Here is a 16,289-nt window from a genome sequence, read left to right on the forward strand (position 1 = left end):
GTTTTGTGACAAGTTTTTCTATTCTCCTTGATGCACCACTTGGTGTGGATGTATTATTGGATTATGAGAACATGTCCACCAAATTTGAGCACAATTGGAGACACTTGGCAATGTAGAGTTGCTCAAATTTGGATCCGGACAGATAGGGTTTTAGAATAATTAGGCGAACCAAATCAACTTGGATTGATATGAAACTTGGCAAGATCATCACATATATCATATGTGACATGCTAGAATTTTACATGAATTAATTGAGAATATTTCATATAGAAATATTCCAAAAGCTTTAAATAGGCAGGGAGGGTGTTGAAGGGGTTTGCCCAATATTTTGAACATGACCATGTGTTGAAACTCATATATATGGAACATATATGTCTACTGAGTTTCCCTATATTTTCTCAAATATTTTATAAGCAATAAAAATAACTTTCCTTCATACGAGACTATTTCTGGCCTCACAGGAAGGCGTTTAAATAAAATAGTAAAATAACCATTAAAATAATGATATTGTGGTTTTGTGAAGTAATTTTGATAATGGGTTTTAAATAAAATATTTGGTGCAAAATAACTACCCTAATTTGAGGACTTGTAGTACAAATCCAAACTCAGGGGTTTTCGAAAGCTTAAATCAAGCAAATGCTCTTTGGTGAAAATTATATTTCGTAAAAATAGTTTCTGGTCCTAAACACATGGCATGATCATTAGGCAGTAGTTTTGGGCTAGGGAGGTGAGTCTGGAGAGTAACAATAATTATTGAGAATCAAACACAATCATACAAGGAAGCAAGCAAGCAATAGTAACTTCAAGCATCACAAGCATTCATAAAAAAATTAGTTGGCCCTAATTTTCCGGAAAAGTCAAATCAGTCACGAGAGTTAAAAACAGGATGTTATAGGGTTGGCCCATGCAAAGTCATTGGTGCTTTGCAACTGAGAGGATGCAGAAGACGCTTTGAGCTAAATGTAAAAATAAACATAGAAATGAAGCATCGTTGGCCGAGGCATTCATTACTGAGGAGGTTAATAAGTTTGTGACAGCACACTACGAAGCCAAAAATCGTCATTTGCATAATCCCAGGCCTCGGTGCAATGATGCCAATCCTAAAGAAGGTGCATCGAACCTCAGCCTACTCAAAGGGAAGCTCGCACGAGACGGTGCTTCGAAACCAATAACATTGGATGTCGAATAATGGCAGAGCATTTCATTGCATATCTTCAACAACCTAACAGAAGTGCGGCTGTACATCGAGTAAGTTCTCAGCACATTTTTCCATAACTTCTAATTCCTTTGAATTTCTCTTATTCCCGAATATTTCGTACAGCCGATATGTCGCCAAATTCTTGGATGGAGTGGTGATCCAAAATGATTACGTTGAAGAGTATGAGCTTCTGGCAAAGCATGGAGGCGGCTATCCCGGTTTCATCTCTTGGTTCAAACAAACGGTAATTATCAATAATGGACCATTTCATTTCTTGGTCTAACTTGCGGCTAATGCAACAATCGTTTCGTATTAAACTTGTAGGCTAATTCGGAGTCTATGGATGCCGAATTGAGACAAGCCGCTAATGGTTTTGACTATAAGGTCCATTCATTTGAGAAATACAACATCAACCGGTATCTCTTTCGTACCTTTGGCAAAGAGCTATCTATGCCCGCCCGGAAATCTACAAATTGTTGCGTCTCTACTATCAGCAAAGGTGGTATCGAGTATTAGGAAGAGCTGAAGCAAATTATGAACTTCAATTCTATGGTGAAAACCCACCGGACGTCGTAGTCTTCAAATGTTATTGGTTCCAGCCGAAGGAGACTAGAAGGACTCATGAACATATAGGGCTAGTCGAAATCAATCCAAGCACCCATTTATATGTTCCCGATGTGTACATTATGGCTGAACAGGCGATCCAAGTTTTCTATCTACTGTGGGCATGCCAAACTAATAAGAATCTGAATGGTTGGTATGTTGTTTATGAAGTGCCTCCACGTGTTAGACCACCTCCCCTAGATGAAGAGGATTATGAACCTCAGATTAACCCAGACACATATGACGGAGAATTCTTCCAAGAAACACGTCTTTCCAAGAAACGTTTCAAGAACTGTCATGCTTCACCCCAGAACATGGAAGTAGACAACGCCAATGAATCCGACTTCACCCTTGAGCCGGAACAAGCAGAGCCGGAACTAGAAGAAGTTACTGTTGCGAATGACCTATCAATGCTTGACCGATTAAAGTAGGCCTTCCACAAGTTCATGCCGTTGAACCCGATGAGCACGTCATTCATGACGACACACATGATAGTGGTGATGATTATGCATTTATTGATTCAAACTATTATTAATTTCTATTCATCCCAACTTAAATTATATATGCACATATTCTTATTCATGTCACGTATTCAATTTTTTATGTTGTACTAACTCCTTTTACTCTTTATCATGGCAGGTGTTGAAAGATGGTGGGCGCGGGTCCAGACCGCTCGGCGGGTTCTTCTTCGTCGGCGGCCCGTACGAGGGGTGGTACTACCATTCCACCCCTCTCTCTCTCCATACAACCATGGCGAACAGTGTGACGACACCACCTGCGGGTGCTTCTTCATCGGTGGCGTTGCCCACAGCGGGAGGAGGTCGGGCAGGGAAGAAGGGGAAAGGTACATGACGTGGCCGCAAGAGAGGTAGGCGGACTGCTACGCCGTCCTTGCCACCACCACCACCTCATTCACCCGAGCACAGGACTACTTTGGTGGACCCGTTGCGGTGGATGCTACGGGGACTCCGGTCCAGGAGCCTCGGGTCGACGGGCATTCCGCCCATGAGACTCCGGTCCAGGAGCCTCTGGTTGACGGGCATTCAGCCCATGATACTACGGTTCCTGAGACTACATCCCAGGAGACTCCCACCATAGAGGCTTCGGCTAACGTGGAGACGTTCGGATGGGGTGCCTGGCCGGATCGGACCGAGGGGCGGGGTGTCCATTCTAGTGGCGGGGATGAGTCTACGGATAGTGAGGGCGACGTGGTGGAGGGGGTCACCATGTACAAGCGAGGTAGTAAACGTCTCCCGGTCGTACAGGCGACCCGCGAGCAGAGGACGATCATTAAGCCTGAAGGGGAGAGGTAAGTGCATTTACTCTTTTTACATTCTTCCTTCAAGTTTCTTCAAATATGTAATGCGTTGACCTTGTCATGCTGTAGGGGTTGGATACAACCCCTTGGAGTCCACAAGACGAACACCGTCCTTGGTGTGCTTTGCCGAAAAAATTTCCCGGGGTTTGTCACGTTGCCCGGTGAGGGTCAGGTTCCTACACTAGGATTTACCTGGGAGCACTAACAGGCTGCGCAAGCCCCATCGGAGGAGATTATAGATGGTGTCTTGTGCCACACGAGGGCCAAGATGGTGAACAACACCTTCTGGGTAAATTGTCCTTTCACACAATCTAAAATTAACAATATAGCTAATTATTGTACTAATTGGTGTTGTCTCGTTTGATTGCAGACCTTCTATAGGTGTGAGGAGGGATATGAGAAGGCAGCAGCCAATGTTCTCGAGGCCGAGTGCACGCGGCTATTAATTACAGAACTTGCGCCACGAGGCTTGACCGCAGGCTATTCGAGACTACTACGCCACGCGTAGTGTTAAGAAGCAGAAAAAGGAGTGCTGCGGAAAGTATCTCAAGGAGCAGTACATGGAGGTAACTAGCCAAATCATGCGTGTAATGTCTGTTTTATTAGTAACTAATACGACCGACTCTTCAAAACCAAATGTGCAGTCTATGTGCGAGAAGATCGGTCAACCCCCTCCGCCGATGCGTGTCTTTTCTGCGATTGGCACGGTGAGTTTTATTTCAATGGTCATTATAAACTAGTATTAACATTTCAGCATCATCATGCTAATGAGACATTGCAAAATATCTTTTCTACCGAATAACTCCTGAGCGGCATCACACGAGCTTTCTCCAAGCCAACCATCTTCAAACGCAACGGCCCGAGCAACCCTGGTGCTTCTCCTAGATCACCACGACGGTAAGTTTTCTCTAGTTCACTTATGACATAATTAGCTAATTTAGCTCCAAAATGACATAATTAGCTAATTTAGCTCAAAAATGACGTAATTAGCTAATTTCTCCTGTTTCTTCTTGTCCTTAGCTTATTTTCCCAACAAAGACATACTTAGCTAATTATCCTCCAAAATGACATAATTAGCTAATTTAGCTCCAAAATGACATAATCAGCTACTTTAGCTCCAAAATGACTTAATTAGCTTAGTTAGGAAAAAAACATCACAAGAACCTTGGTTAGCTCATAACTTAGCGTATCTTCCTCCTAAATCACATAATAAGCTCAAAATGGCATAAGGGTTATAATCATCCTCTTCCTCTTCTTCTTCTCCTTCTTCTTCTTCTTCTTTTCCTCCTCCTTCTTCTCCTTCTTCTTCTCCTTCTTCTCCTCCTTATTCCTCCTCTTCTTCGTCTTCTTATTATTATTATTATTATTATTATTATTATTATTATTATTATTATTCTTTTTCTTCTTCTTCTTCTCCTTCTTCTTCTTCTCTTCTCCTCTTTCTTCTTCTCCTTAGCTTATTTTCCCAACAAAGACATACTTAGCTAATTATCCTCCAAAGTGACATAATTAGCTAATTTAGCTCCAAAATGACATAATTAGCTAATTTAGCTCCAAAATGACATAATTAGCTACTTTAGTTCCAAAATGACATAATTAGCTTAGTTAGGTAAAAACATCACAAGAACCTTGGTTAGCTCATAACTTGGCGTATCTTCGTACTAAATGACATAATAAGGTCAAAATGGTATAAGGGTTGTAATCATCCTCTTCCTCTTCTCCTTCTTCTTCTTCTCCTCCTCCTCCTCCTCCCCCTTCTTCTTCTCCTTCTTCTTCTCCTCCTCTTCCTCCTCCTCCTCCTCCTCCTTCTTTTCTTCTTCTTCTTCTTGTTCTTGTTCTTGTTCTTGTTCTTGTTGTTCTTCTTCTCCTTCTTCTCTTTCTTCTCCTCTTTCTTCCTCTCCTTAGCTTATTTTCCCAACAAAGAAATACTTAGGTAATTATCCCCCAAAATGACATAATGAGCTAATTTAGCTCCACAATGACATAATTTGCTACTTTTGCTCCAAAATGACATAATTAGCTTAGTTAGGTAAAAAATGGCACAATAACCTTGGTTAGTTCAAAAAGGTCATATAATCTGCGTATTTTCCGCCAAAATGACATAATAAGTTGAAAAGTGTCATATATTTTCTTCTTCTTCTAACTTTCTTATTCCCATTTTGCATATTAGATTTACTACATGGAAGCTCGCATTGATGGAGTGCTTTAGTTTTTGTTTTCATTTGAGTTGATGAACAATGTGGAACTGTATGTATATATGGACGAACAGTGTAAAACTTTGTATGTTGGTTCTTTCGATGTATGTGCCGTGATTGATGAACAAATTGCATTGATGAACTTTCTATGTATATCATATATGTGCAGTGAACTATATATATGTGCTGGGGAATGTCGCATGGGAAACAAAAATTTTCCTACGCGCACGAAGACCTATCATGGTGATGTCCATCTACGAGAGAGGATGAGTGATCTACGTACCCTTGTAGACCGTACAACAGAAGCGTTAGTGAACGTGGTTGATGTAGTGGAACGTCCTCACATCCCTCGATCCGCCCCGCGAACTATCCCGCGATCAGTCCCACGATCTAGTGCCGAACGGACGGCACCTCCGCGTTCAGCACACGTACAACTCGACGATGATCTCGGCCTTCTTGATCCAGCAAGAGAGACGGAGAGGTAGAAGAGTTCTCCGGCAGCGTGACGGCGCTCCGGAGGTTGGTGATGATCTTGTCTCAGCAGGGCTCCGCCCGAGCTGTGCAGAAACGCGATCTAGAGGAAAAACCGTGGAGGTGTGTGGTCGGGCTGCCGTGGAGAAGTCGTCTCAAATCAGCCCTAAAACCTCCGTATATATAGGTGGGAGAGGGGGAGCCTTGCCTTGGGGCTCAAGGAGCCCCAAGGTGGTCGGCCGAGCCAAGGGGGGAAGGTCTCCCCCCCAAACCGAGTCCTACTTGGTTTGGTGGGAGGAGTCCTTCTTTCCTTTCCCACCTCCTCCTTTTTTTTGTTTTCTCTTTGATTTTCTTCCTATGGAGCATAGGGCCTTCTTGATCTGTCCCAACAGCCCACTAAGGGCTGGTGTGCCACCCCCAAGGCCTATGGGCTTCCCCGGGGTGGGTTGCCCCCCCCCCGGTGAAGTCCCGGAACCCATTCGTCATTCCCGGTAACTCCGAAAACCTTCCGATAACCAAATGAGGTCATCCTATATATCAATCTTCGTTTCCGAACCATTCCGGAAACCCTCGTGACGTCCGTGATCTCATCCGGGACTCCGAACAACATTCGGTAACCAACCATATAACTCAAATACGCATAAAACAACGTCGAACCATAAGTGTGCAGACCCTGCGGGTTCGAGAACTATGTAGACATGACCCGAGAGACTCCTCGGTCGATATCCTATAGCGGGACCTGGATGCGCATATTGGATCCTACATATTCTACGAAGATCTTATCGTTTGAACCTCAGTGCCAAGGATTCATATAATCCCGTATGTCATTCCCTTTGTCCTTCGGTATGTTACTTGCCCGAGACTCGATCGTCAGTATCCGCATACCTACTTCAATCTCGTTTACCGGCAAGTCTCTTTACTCATTCCGTAATAGAAGATCCCGCAACTTATACTAAGTCACATTGCTTGCAAGGCTTGTGTGTGATGTTGTATTACCGAGTGGGCCCCGAGATACCTCTCCGTCACTCGGAGTGACAAATCCCAGTCTTGATCCATACTAACTTAACGAACACCTTCGGAGATACCTGTAGAGCATCTTTATAGTCACCCAGTTACATTGCGACATTTGATACACGCAAAGTATTCCTCCGGTGTTAGTGAGTTATATGATCTCATGGTCATAGGAACAAATACTTGACACGCAGAAAAACAGTAGCAACAAAATGACACGATCAACATGCTACGTCTATTAGTTTGGGTCTAGTCCATCACGTGATTCTCCTAATGACGTGATCCAGTTATCAAGTAACAACACCTTGTTCATAATCAGAAGACACTGACTATCTTTGATCAACTGGCTAGCCAACTAGAGGCTTGCTAGGGACAGTGTTTTGTCTATGTATCCACACATGTAAATGAGTCTTCATTCAATACAATTATAGCATGGATAATAAACGATTATCTTGATACAGGAATTATAATAATTATTATATTTATTATTGCCTCTAGGGCATAATTCCAACAGTCTCCCACTTGCACTAGAGTCAATAATCTAGCCCTCACATCATTATGCGAATTACATTGTAATAAATCTAACACCCATACAGTTCTGGTGTTGATCATGCTTTCCCCGTGGAGGAGGTTTAGTCAGCGGGTCTACTACATTCAGATCCGTGTGCACTTTGCATATATTTACGTCCTCCCCTTCGACGTAGTCGCGGATGAGGTTGAAGCGTCGTTTGATGTGTTTGGACTTCTTGTGAAACCGTGGTTTATTTTCTAAGGCAATGGCACCCGTGTTGTCACAGAACAAGGTTATTGGATTCAGTGCGCTTGGCACCACTCCAAGATCCGTCATGAACTGCTTCATCCAGACACCCTCCTTAGCCGCCTCCGAGGCAGCCATGTACTCCGCTTCGCATGTAGAATCTGCTACGATGCTTTGCTTGGAACTGCACCAGCTTACCGCACCCCCATTAAGAATAAATACGTATCCAGTTTGCGACTTAGAGTCGTCCAGATCTGTGTCAAAGCTTGCATCGACGTAACCTTTTACGGCGAGCTCTTCGTCACCTCCTTACACGAGAAACATCTCCTTAGTCCTTTTCAGGTACTTCAGGATATTCTTGACCGCCGTCCAGTGATCCACTCCTGGATTACTCTGGAACCTACCTGCCATACTTATGGCCAGGCTAACGTCCGGTCTAGTGCACAGCATTGCATACATGATAGAACCTATGGCTCAAGCATAGGGGACGGTGTGCATATGCTCTCTATCCTCATCAGTTGCTGGGCACTGAGTCTTACTCAATCTCTTACCTTGTAAAACTGGCAAGAACCCTTTCTTGGACTGTTCCATTTTGAACCTCTTCAAAACTTTATCAAGGTATGTGCTTTGTGAAAGTCCTATCAGGCGTTTTGATCTATCCCTGTAGATCTTAATGCCTAGAATGTAAGCAGCTTCTCCTAGGTCCTTCATAGAGAAACTTTTATTCAAGTAATCCTTTATGCTCTCCAAAAACTCTACGTTGTTTCTAATAAGCAATATGTCATCCACATATAATATTAGAAACGCCACAGAGCTCCCACTCACTTTCTTGTAAATACAAGATTCTCCAACAACTTGTATAAACCCAAATGCTTTGATCACCTCATCAAAGCGTTTGTTCCAACTCCGAGATGCTTGCACCAGTCCATAAATGGATTGCTGGAGCTTGCACACCTTGTTAGCATTCTTAGGATCGACAAAACCTTCGGGTTGCATCATATACAATTCTTCCTTAAGGAAACCATTAAGGAACGCCGTTTTGACATCCATCTGCCAGATTTCATAATTGAAAAATGCAGCTATTGCTAACATGATTCTTACGGACTTAAGCATCGCTACGGGTGAGAATGTCTCATCGTAGTCAACTCCTTGAACTTGTCAAAAACCCTTTGCCACAAGTCGAGCTTTATAAACGGTTACATTGCCGTCAACGTCCGTCTTCTTCTTAAAGGTCCATTTGTTCTGAATAGCCTTGCGGCCCTCAGGTAGTACTTCCAAAGTCCACACTTTGTTCTCATACATGGATCCTATCTCGGACTTCATGGCTTCTAGCCATTTGTTGGAATCTGGGCCCACCATTGCTTCTTCATAATTTGCAGGTTCATTGTTGTCCAACAACATGATTGATAAGACGGGATTACCGTACCACTCTGGAGCAGCACGTGGTCTCGTCGACCTGCGTGGTTCGACAGAAACTTGAACCGGAGTTTCATGATCATCATCATTAACTTCCTCCTCAACCGGCGTCGCAACGACAGAGGTTTCCCCTTGCCCTGCGCCACCATCCAGAGGGATGAGAGGTTCGACAACCTCGTCAAGTTCTATCTTCCTCCCACTCAATTCTCTCGAGAGAAACTCCTTCTCGAGAAAAGCTCCGTTTTTAGCAACAAACACTTTGCCCTCGGATTTGAGATAGAAGGTGTACCCAACTGTCTCTTTTGGGTAACCTATGAAGACGCACTTTTCCGCTTTGGGTTCCAGCTTTTCAGGCTGAAGCTTTTTGACATAAGCATCACATCCCCAAACCTTAAGAAACGACAACTTTGGCCTTTTTCCATACCATAGTTCGTATGGTGTCGTCTCAACGGATTTTGATGGTGCCCTATTTAAAGTGAATGCAGCTGTTTCTAATGCATAACCCCAAAACGATAACAGCAAATCGGTAAGAGACATCATAGATCGCACCATCTCTAATAAAGTACGATTACGACGTTCGGACACACCATTACGGTGTGGTGTTCCAGGCGGTGTCAACTGTGAAACAATTCCACATTGTCTTAAGTGAGCACCAAACTCGAAACTCAGATATTCACCCCCACGATCAGACCGTAGGAACTTGATCCTCTTGTTACGATAATTTTCAACTTCACTCTGAAATTGCTTGAACTTTTCAAATGTTTCAGACTTGTGCTTCATTAAGTAGACATAACCGTATCTACTCAAATCGTTAGTGAAGGTGAGAAAATAACGATATCCGCCGCGTGCCTCTACGCTCATCGGACCACACACATCGGTATGTATGATTTCCAACAAGTCACTTGTACGCTCCATTGTTCTGGAGAACGGAGTTTTAGTCATCTTGCCCATGAGGCATGGTTCGCACGTGTCAAGTGAATCAAAGTCAAGTGACTCCAAAAGTCCATCGGCATGGAGTTTCTTCATGCGCTTTACACCAATATGACCTAAGCGGCAGTGCCACAAAAATATGGCGCTATCATTGTTAACTCGAACTCTTTTGGTCTCAATGTTATGTATGTGTGTATCGCTATCAAGATTCAATATGAACAATCCTCTCACATTGGGTGCATGACCATAAAAGATGTTACTCATAGAAATAGAACAACCATTATTCTCTGACATAAAAGAGTAACCGTCTCGCAATAAACAAGATCCAGATATAATGTTCATGCTCAACGCAGGCACTAAATAACAATGATTCAAGTTCATAACTAATCCTGATGGTAACTGAAGTGAAACTGTGCCGACGGCGATTGCATCAACCTTGGAACCATTTCCTACGCGCATCGTCACTTCATCTTTCGCCAGCCTTCGTCTATTCCGCAGTTCCTGTTTCGAGTTGCAAATATGAGCAACAGAACCGGTATCGAATACCCACGCACTACTACGAGACCCGGTTAAGTACACATCAATAACATGTATATCGAATATACCTGATTTTTCTTTGGCCGCCTTCTTATCAGCCAGATACTTGGGGCAATTGCGCTTCCAGTGACCCATACCCTTGCAATAGTAACACTTTGTTTCAGGCTTAGGTCCAGCTTTGGGTTTCTTCATTGGATTGGCAACAGGCTTGCCGCTCTTCTTTGATTTACCCTTCTTGCCTTTGCCGTTTCTCTTGAAACTAGTGGTCTTATTCACCATCAACACTTGATGTTCTTTACGGAGTTCAGACTCTGCGACTTTCAGCATCGCAAATAACTCGCCGGGTGACTTGTTCATCCCTTGCATGTTGTAGTTCAACACAAAGCCTTTATAGCTTGGCGGCAGTGATTGAAGGATTCTGTCAGTGATAGCCTCTTGCGGGAGTTCAATCCCCAGCTCAGCTAGACGGTTTGAGTACCCAGACTTTTTGAGCACATGTTCACTGACAGACGAGTTCTCCTCCATCTTGCAAGCATAGAATTTATCGGAGGTCTCATACCTCTCGATCGGGGAGTTCTTCTGAAAGATAAACTTCAACTCCTGGAACATCTCAAATGCTCCATGACGCTCAAAGCGACGTTGAAGTCCCTGTTCTAAGCCGCTTAAGATTACGAGCCCAGTCTACAAAGTTGCTTCCATCATCTTTCAACATAGCTTTCTCTAGGAACGTATTAAAATTCAGGGTGACTGTCGCGTGAGCCATGATCTACAACACAAATATATTCAAAGTGGACTTAGACTATGTTCAAGATAATTATAGTTTAACTTAATCAAATTATTCGCTAAACTCCCACTCAATAAGTACATCTCTCTAGTCATTTGAGTGGTTCATGATCCACTTAAACTAGCTCAAGTTCGATCATCACGTGAGTTGAGTATAGTTTCAGTGGTAAGCATCCCTATGCTAATCATATCATCTATATGATTCATGATCGACCTTTCGGTCTCATGTGTTCCGAGGCCATGTCTGCACATGCTAGGCTCGTCAAGCTTAACCCGAGTGTTCCGCGTGCGCAACTGTTTTGCACCCGTTGTATGTGAACGTTGAGTCTATCACACCCGATCATCACGTGGTGTCTCGAAACGACGAACTGTAGCAACGGTGCACAGTCGGGGAGAACACAATTTCGTCTTGAAATTTTAGTGAGAGATCACCTCATAATGCTACCGTCGTTCTAAGCAAAATAAGGTGCATAAAAGTATTAACATCACATGCAATTCATAAGTGACATGATATGGCCATCATCACGTGCTCCTTGATCTCCATCACCAAGCACCGGCACGATCTTCTTGTCACCGGCACCACATCATGATCTCCATCAACGTGTCGCCATCGGGGTTGTCGTGCTACTCATGCTATTACTACTAAAGCTACATCCTAGCAAAATAGGAAATGCATCTGCAAGCACAAACGTTAGTATAAAGACAACCCTATGGCTCCTGCCGGTTGCCGTACCATCGATGTGCAAGTCGATATTATCTATTACAACATGATCATCTCATACATCCAATATATCACATCACATCGTTGGCCATATCACATCACAAGCATACCCTGCAAAAACAAGTTAGACGTCCTCTAATTTTGTTGTTGCATGTTTTACGTGGTGACCATGGGTATCTAGTAGGATCGCATCTTACTTACGCAAACACCACAACGGAGATATATGAGTTGCTATTTAACCTCATCCAAGGACCTCCTCGGTAATATCCGATTCAACTAAAGTTGGAGAAACTGACACTTGCCAGTCATCTTTGAGCAACGGAGTTACTCGTAGCGATCAAACCAGTCTCTCGTAAGCGTACGAGTAATGTAGGTCCAAGCCGCTTCAATCCAACAATACCGCGGAATCAAGAAAAGACTAAGGAGGGCAGCAAACCGCACATCACCGCCCACAAAAACTTTTGTGTTCTACTCGAGAAGACATCTACGCATGAACCTAGCTCATGATGCCACTGTTGGGGAACGTCGCATAGGAAACAAAAAATTTCGTACGCGCACGAACATGGTGATGTCCATCTACGAGAGAGGATGAGTGATCTACGTACCCTTGTAGACCGTACAGCAGAAGCGTTAGTGAACGCGGTTGATGTAGTGGAACATCCTCACGTCCCTCGATCCGCCCCGCGAACTATCCCGCGATCAGTCCCACGATCTAGTGCCGAACGGACGGCACCTCCGCGTTCAGCACACGTACATCTCGACGATGATCTCGGACTTCTTGATCCAGCAAGAGAGACGTAGAGGTAGAAGAGTTCTCCGGCATCGTGACGGCGCTCCGGAGGTTGGTGATGATCTTGTCTCAGCAGGGCTCTGCCCGAGCTCCGCAGAAACGTGATCTAGAGGAAAAACCGTGGAGGTGTGTGGTCGGGCTGCCGTGGAAAAGTTGTCCCAAATCAGCCCTAAAACCTCCGTATATATAGGTGGGAGAGTGGGAGCCTTGCCTTGGGGCTCAAGGAGCCCCAAAGGGGGTCGGCCGAGCCAAGGGGTGAAGGTCTCCCCCCCAAACCGAGTCCTACTTGGTTTGGTGGGAGGAGTCCTTCTTTCCTTTCCCACCTCCTCCTATTTTTTCTTTTCTCTTTGATTTTCTTCCTATGGCACATAGGGCCTTCTTGGGCTGTCCCACCAGCCCACTAAGGGCTGGTGTGCCACCCCCAAGGCCTATGGGCTTCCCTGGGGTGGGTTCCCCCCCGGTGAACTCCGGGAACCCATTCGTCATTCCCGGTACATTCCCGGTAACTCCGAAAACCTTCCGGTAATCAAATGAGGTCATCCTATATATCAATCTTCATTTCCGGACCATTCCGGAAACCCTCGTGACATCCATGATCTCATCCGGGACTCCAAAAAATATTTTGTAACCAACCATATAACTCAAATACGCATAAAACAACGTCGAACCTTAAGTGTGCAGACCCTGCGGGTTCGAGAACTATGTAGACATGACCCGAGAGACTCCTCGGTCAATTTCCAATAGCGGGACCTGGATGCCCATATTGGATCCTACATATTCTACGAAGATCTTATCGTTTGAACCTCAGTGCCAAGGATTCATATAATCCCGTATGTCATTCCTTTTGTCCTTCGGTATGTTACTTGCCCGAGATTCGATCGTCAGTATCCGCATACCTATTTCAATCTCGTTTACCGGCAAGTCTCTTTACTCGTTCCATAATACAAGATCCCGCAACTTACACTAAGTCACATTGCTTACAAGGCTTGTGTGTGATGTTGTATTACCGAGTGGGCCCCGAGATACCTCTCCGTCACACGGAGTGACAAATCCCAGTCTTGATCCATACTAACTCAACGAACACCTTCGGAGATACCTGTAGAGCATCTTTATAGTCACCCAGTTACGTTGCGACATTTGATACACACAAAGTATTCCTCCGGTGTTAGTGAGTTATATGATCTCATGGTCATAGGAACAAATACTTGACACGCAGAAAAACAGTAGCAACAAAATGACACGATCAACATGCTACGTCTATTAGTTTGGGTCTAGTCCATCACGTGATTCTCCTAATGACGTGATCCAGTTATCAAGTAATAACACCTTGTTCATAATCAGAAGACACTGACTATCTTTGATCAACTGGCTAGCCAACTAGAGGCTTGCTAGGGACAGTGTTTTGTCTATGTATCCACACATGTAAATGAGTCTTCATTCAATACAATTATAGCATGGATAATAAACGATTATCTTGATACAGGAATTATAATAATAACTATATTTATTATTGCCTCTAGGGCATAATTCCAACAATATGTGTTGTGAACTTTATATAATATATGTGCTGTGAAATATATGTATATCATATAAGTGTTGTGAAATAACATAAAATAAACAAGACAGTGACAATATGGGCTCTTTGCCATCTGCCAGCTGATGGCAAAGGCCTTTGCCATCAGCTGGCACACGGCAAAGGGGCCATGTGGCAGATAGCTGTGTAAACTGGGCAGTAGGCGGCTGGCCCACATGTTTACTTTGTCGTTTGCTGCCCCATAAAGCAGACGACAAAGGGTTCAACAAAGCAGACGACAAATAGCCTAAGGAAGGCAGACGACAAAGAGTTGTGCAAACTGGGCAGCAGGCGGCTGCCACATATGGGTACTTTGCCGTTTGCTGCCCCGTAAAGCAGACGACAAAGAGCTCTGTTAGCCTAACGGAGTAGCTGCCTGTCGGTTGTCGTCTAAACATCTTTGCCATCTGCATGCACCTCTGACTGATGGCAAACCCTTTGTCGTCCGCTTTGTCCAGGCAGACGGTAAACAAGGACATTTACTGACAACAATAGTCGTAGAAGTTTTGCCGACACGAGATTGGTGCCAAAGGCCTTTGCAAATAGTGGAACACCCCTTTGCCGTCTGCTTCGGCGGAGGACAAAGAAGTTGATTCCTGTAGTGATAATACAAAAATAAATAAACAATAACTCCCCCTAGAAAGTTGATTGTTTGGATGGCACCCATGGATACGGCTAGCCATGGAATGTGATTGAATAGTTGAGGGGGAGTAAAATTTCAATTATGTTTGGGAACCTCCAATAATGTGATTAGCATGGAAGATATTGAAAACTTTGTTGAGACCTTGACAGGAAAGGCACACCACCCAAAATTACATATTCATCTCTATTTTAAAACAATGAGCTCTAGCACCTGTGCAAATCCCTGCTTCCCTGTGCAAATGGACAATCTATTTATTTTCATGTTACTTACTCTTCATGTTGAGTTGACTTCTTATTCCAACCTCAATCTATTAGTTGGCTAGCACCATGTGGTGGGGAAATATCCAAACATATATATCGACTATAATATATTTGATCATGATTCATTATTGTTCAAAATTCTCTTTATGATAAATATGTTGGGAGGCAAAACATTAAGCCCCTATATTTCTTTTTGTTTGATGGATGTTATTTGTTCTAAAAATATGCTTTTAGTATTAGCAATCATAGAATACTATATGATAGTTGAGTATGTGGAGATCTTACTTAGACTCGATGATGCATTGAAATTGTCTGATGACTACCAACATATGATGTTGAATTTCAAGAGAACACATTGTTTGAATCATGACATGTGAATTAATTGCTACTCAACTATGATGATTTTTATGAAAAAGTTGCTGGTTATGGTGGCAGAAAAAGTGATTGGAATTATTATTAATCAAACTTGTATACTATGCTAGTATTCACACTTCATAAATTATTTGTTTTATCATTTACCTACTCGAGGACGAGTACGAATTAAGCTTGGGGGTGCTGATACGTCTCCAACATATTGATAATTTATGAAGTATTCATGCCATATTCACCTATGCTTACAATAATTTTATATGGTTTTGATGAACTTTATATGATGTAGGTAGATCTAACCCAGATTGGCACTGTTTTCAGCAGAATTACCATGATATTCTTTTTTGTCCAGAAAATGAAAGTTATCAGAATCGTCCAATACTTTTTTATATTTTTTATGGAGGAAATAAGCAATACTTGTAGGAAGAACCACCAAAGGAGAGCCACCTGTGGGCCACAAGCCAACAGGGCACCCCCTAGGTCGCGCCTTGATGGCTTGTGGGGCCCACATGGCTCCGTGTGGCCTGATTCCAACGCTGAAAAATCTTTTATATACTTGAAACCCCAGAAATAAATAGAGACCTTCCGCTCTGCCGCCGCAACTCTCTGTATGAATGAAAACCCATTTGGAGATTTTCCAGTACCCTGTCGGATAGGGAAAATCATCTCCAGCGGCCATCTTCATAATCCCGGCGGAGGCCATGACGAGGAGGG

Source organism: Hordeum vulgare, chromosome 1H, assembly GCF_904849725.1.
Source record: "Hordeum vulgare subsp. vulgare chromosome 1H, MorexV3_pseudomolecules_assembly, whole genome shotgun sequence".
NCBI classification, from domain to species: Eukaryota; Viridiplantae; Streptophyta; class Magnoliopsida; order Poales; family Poaceae; genus Hordeum; species Hordeum vulgare.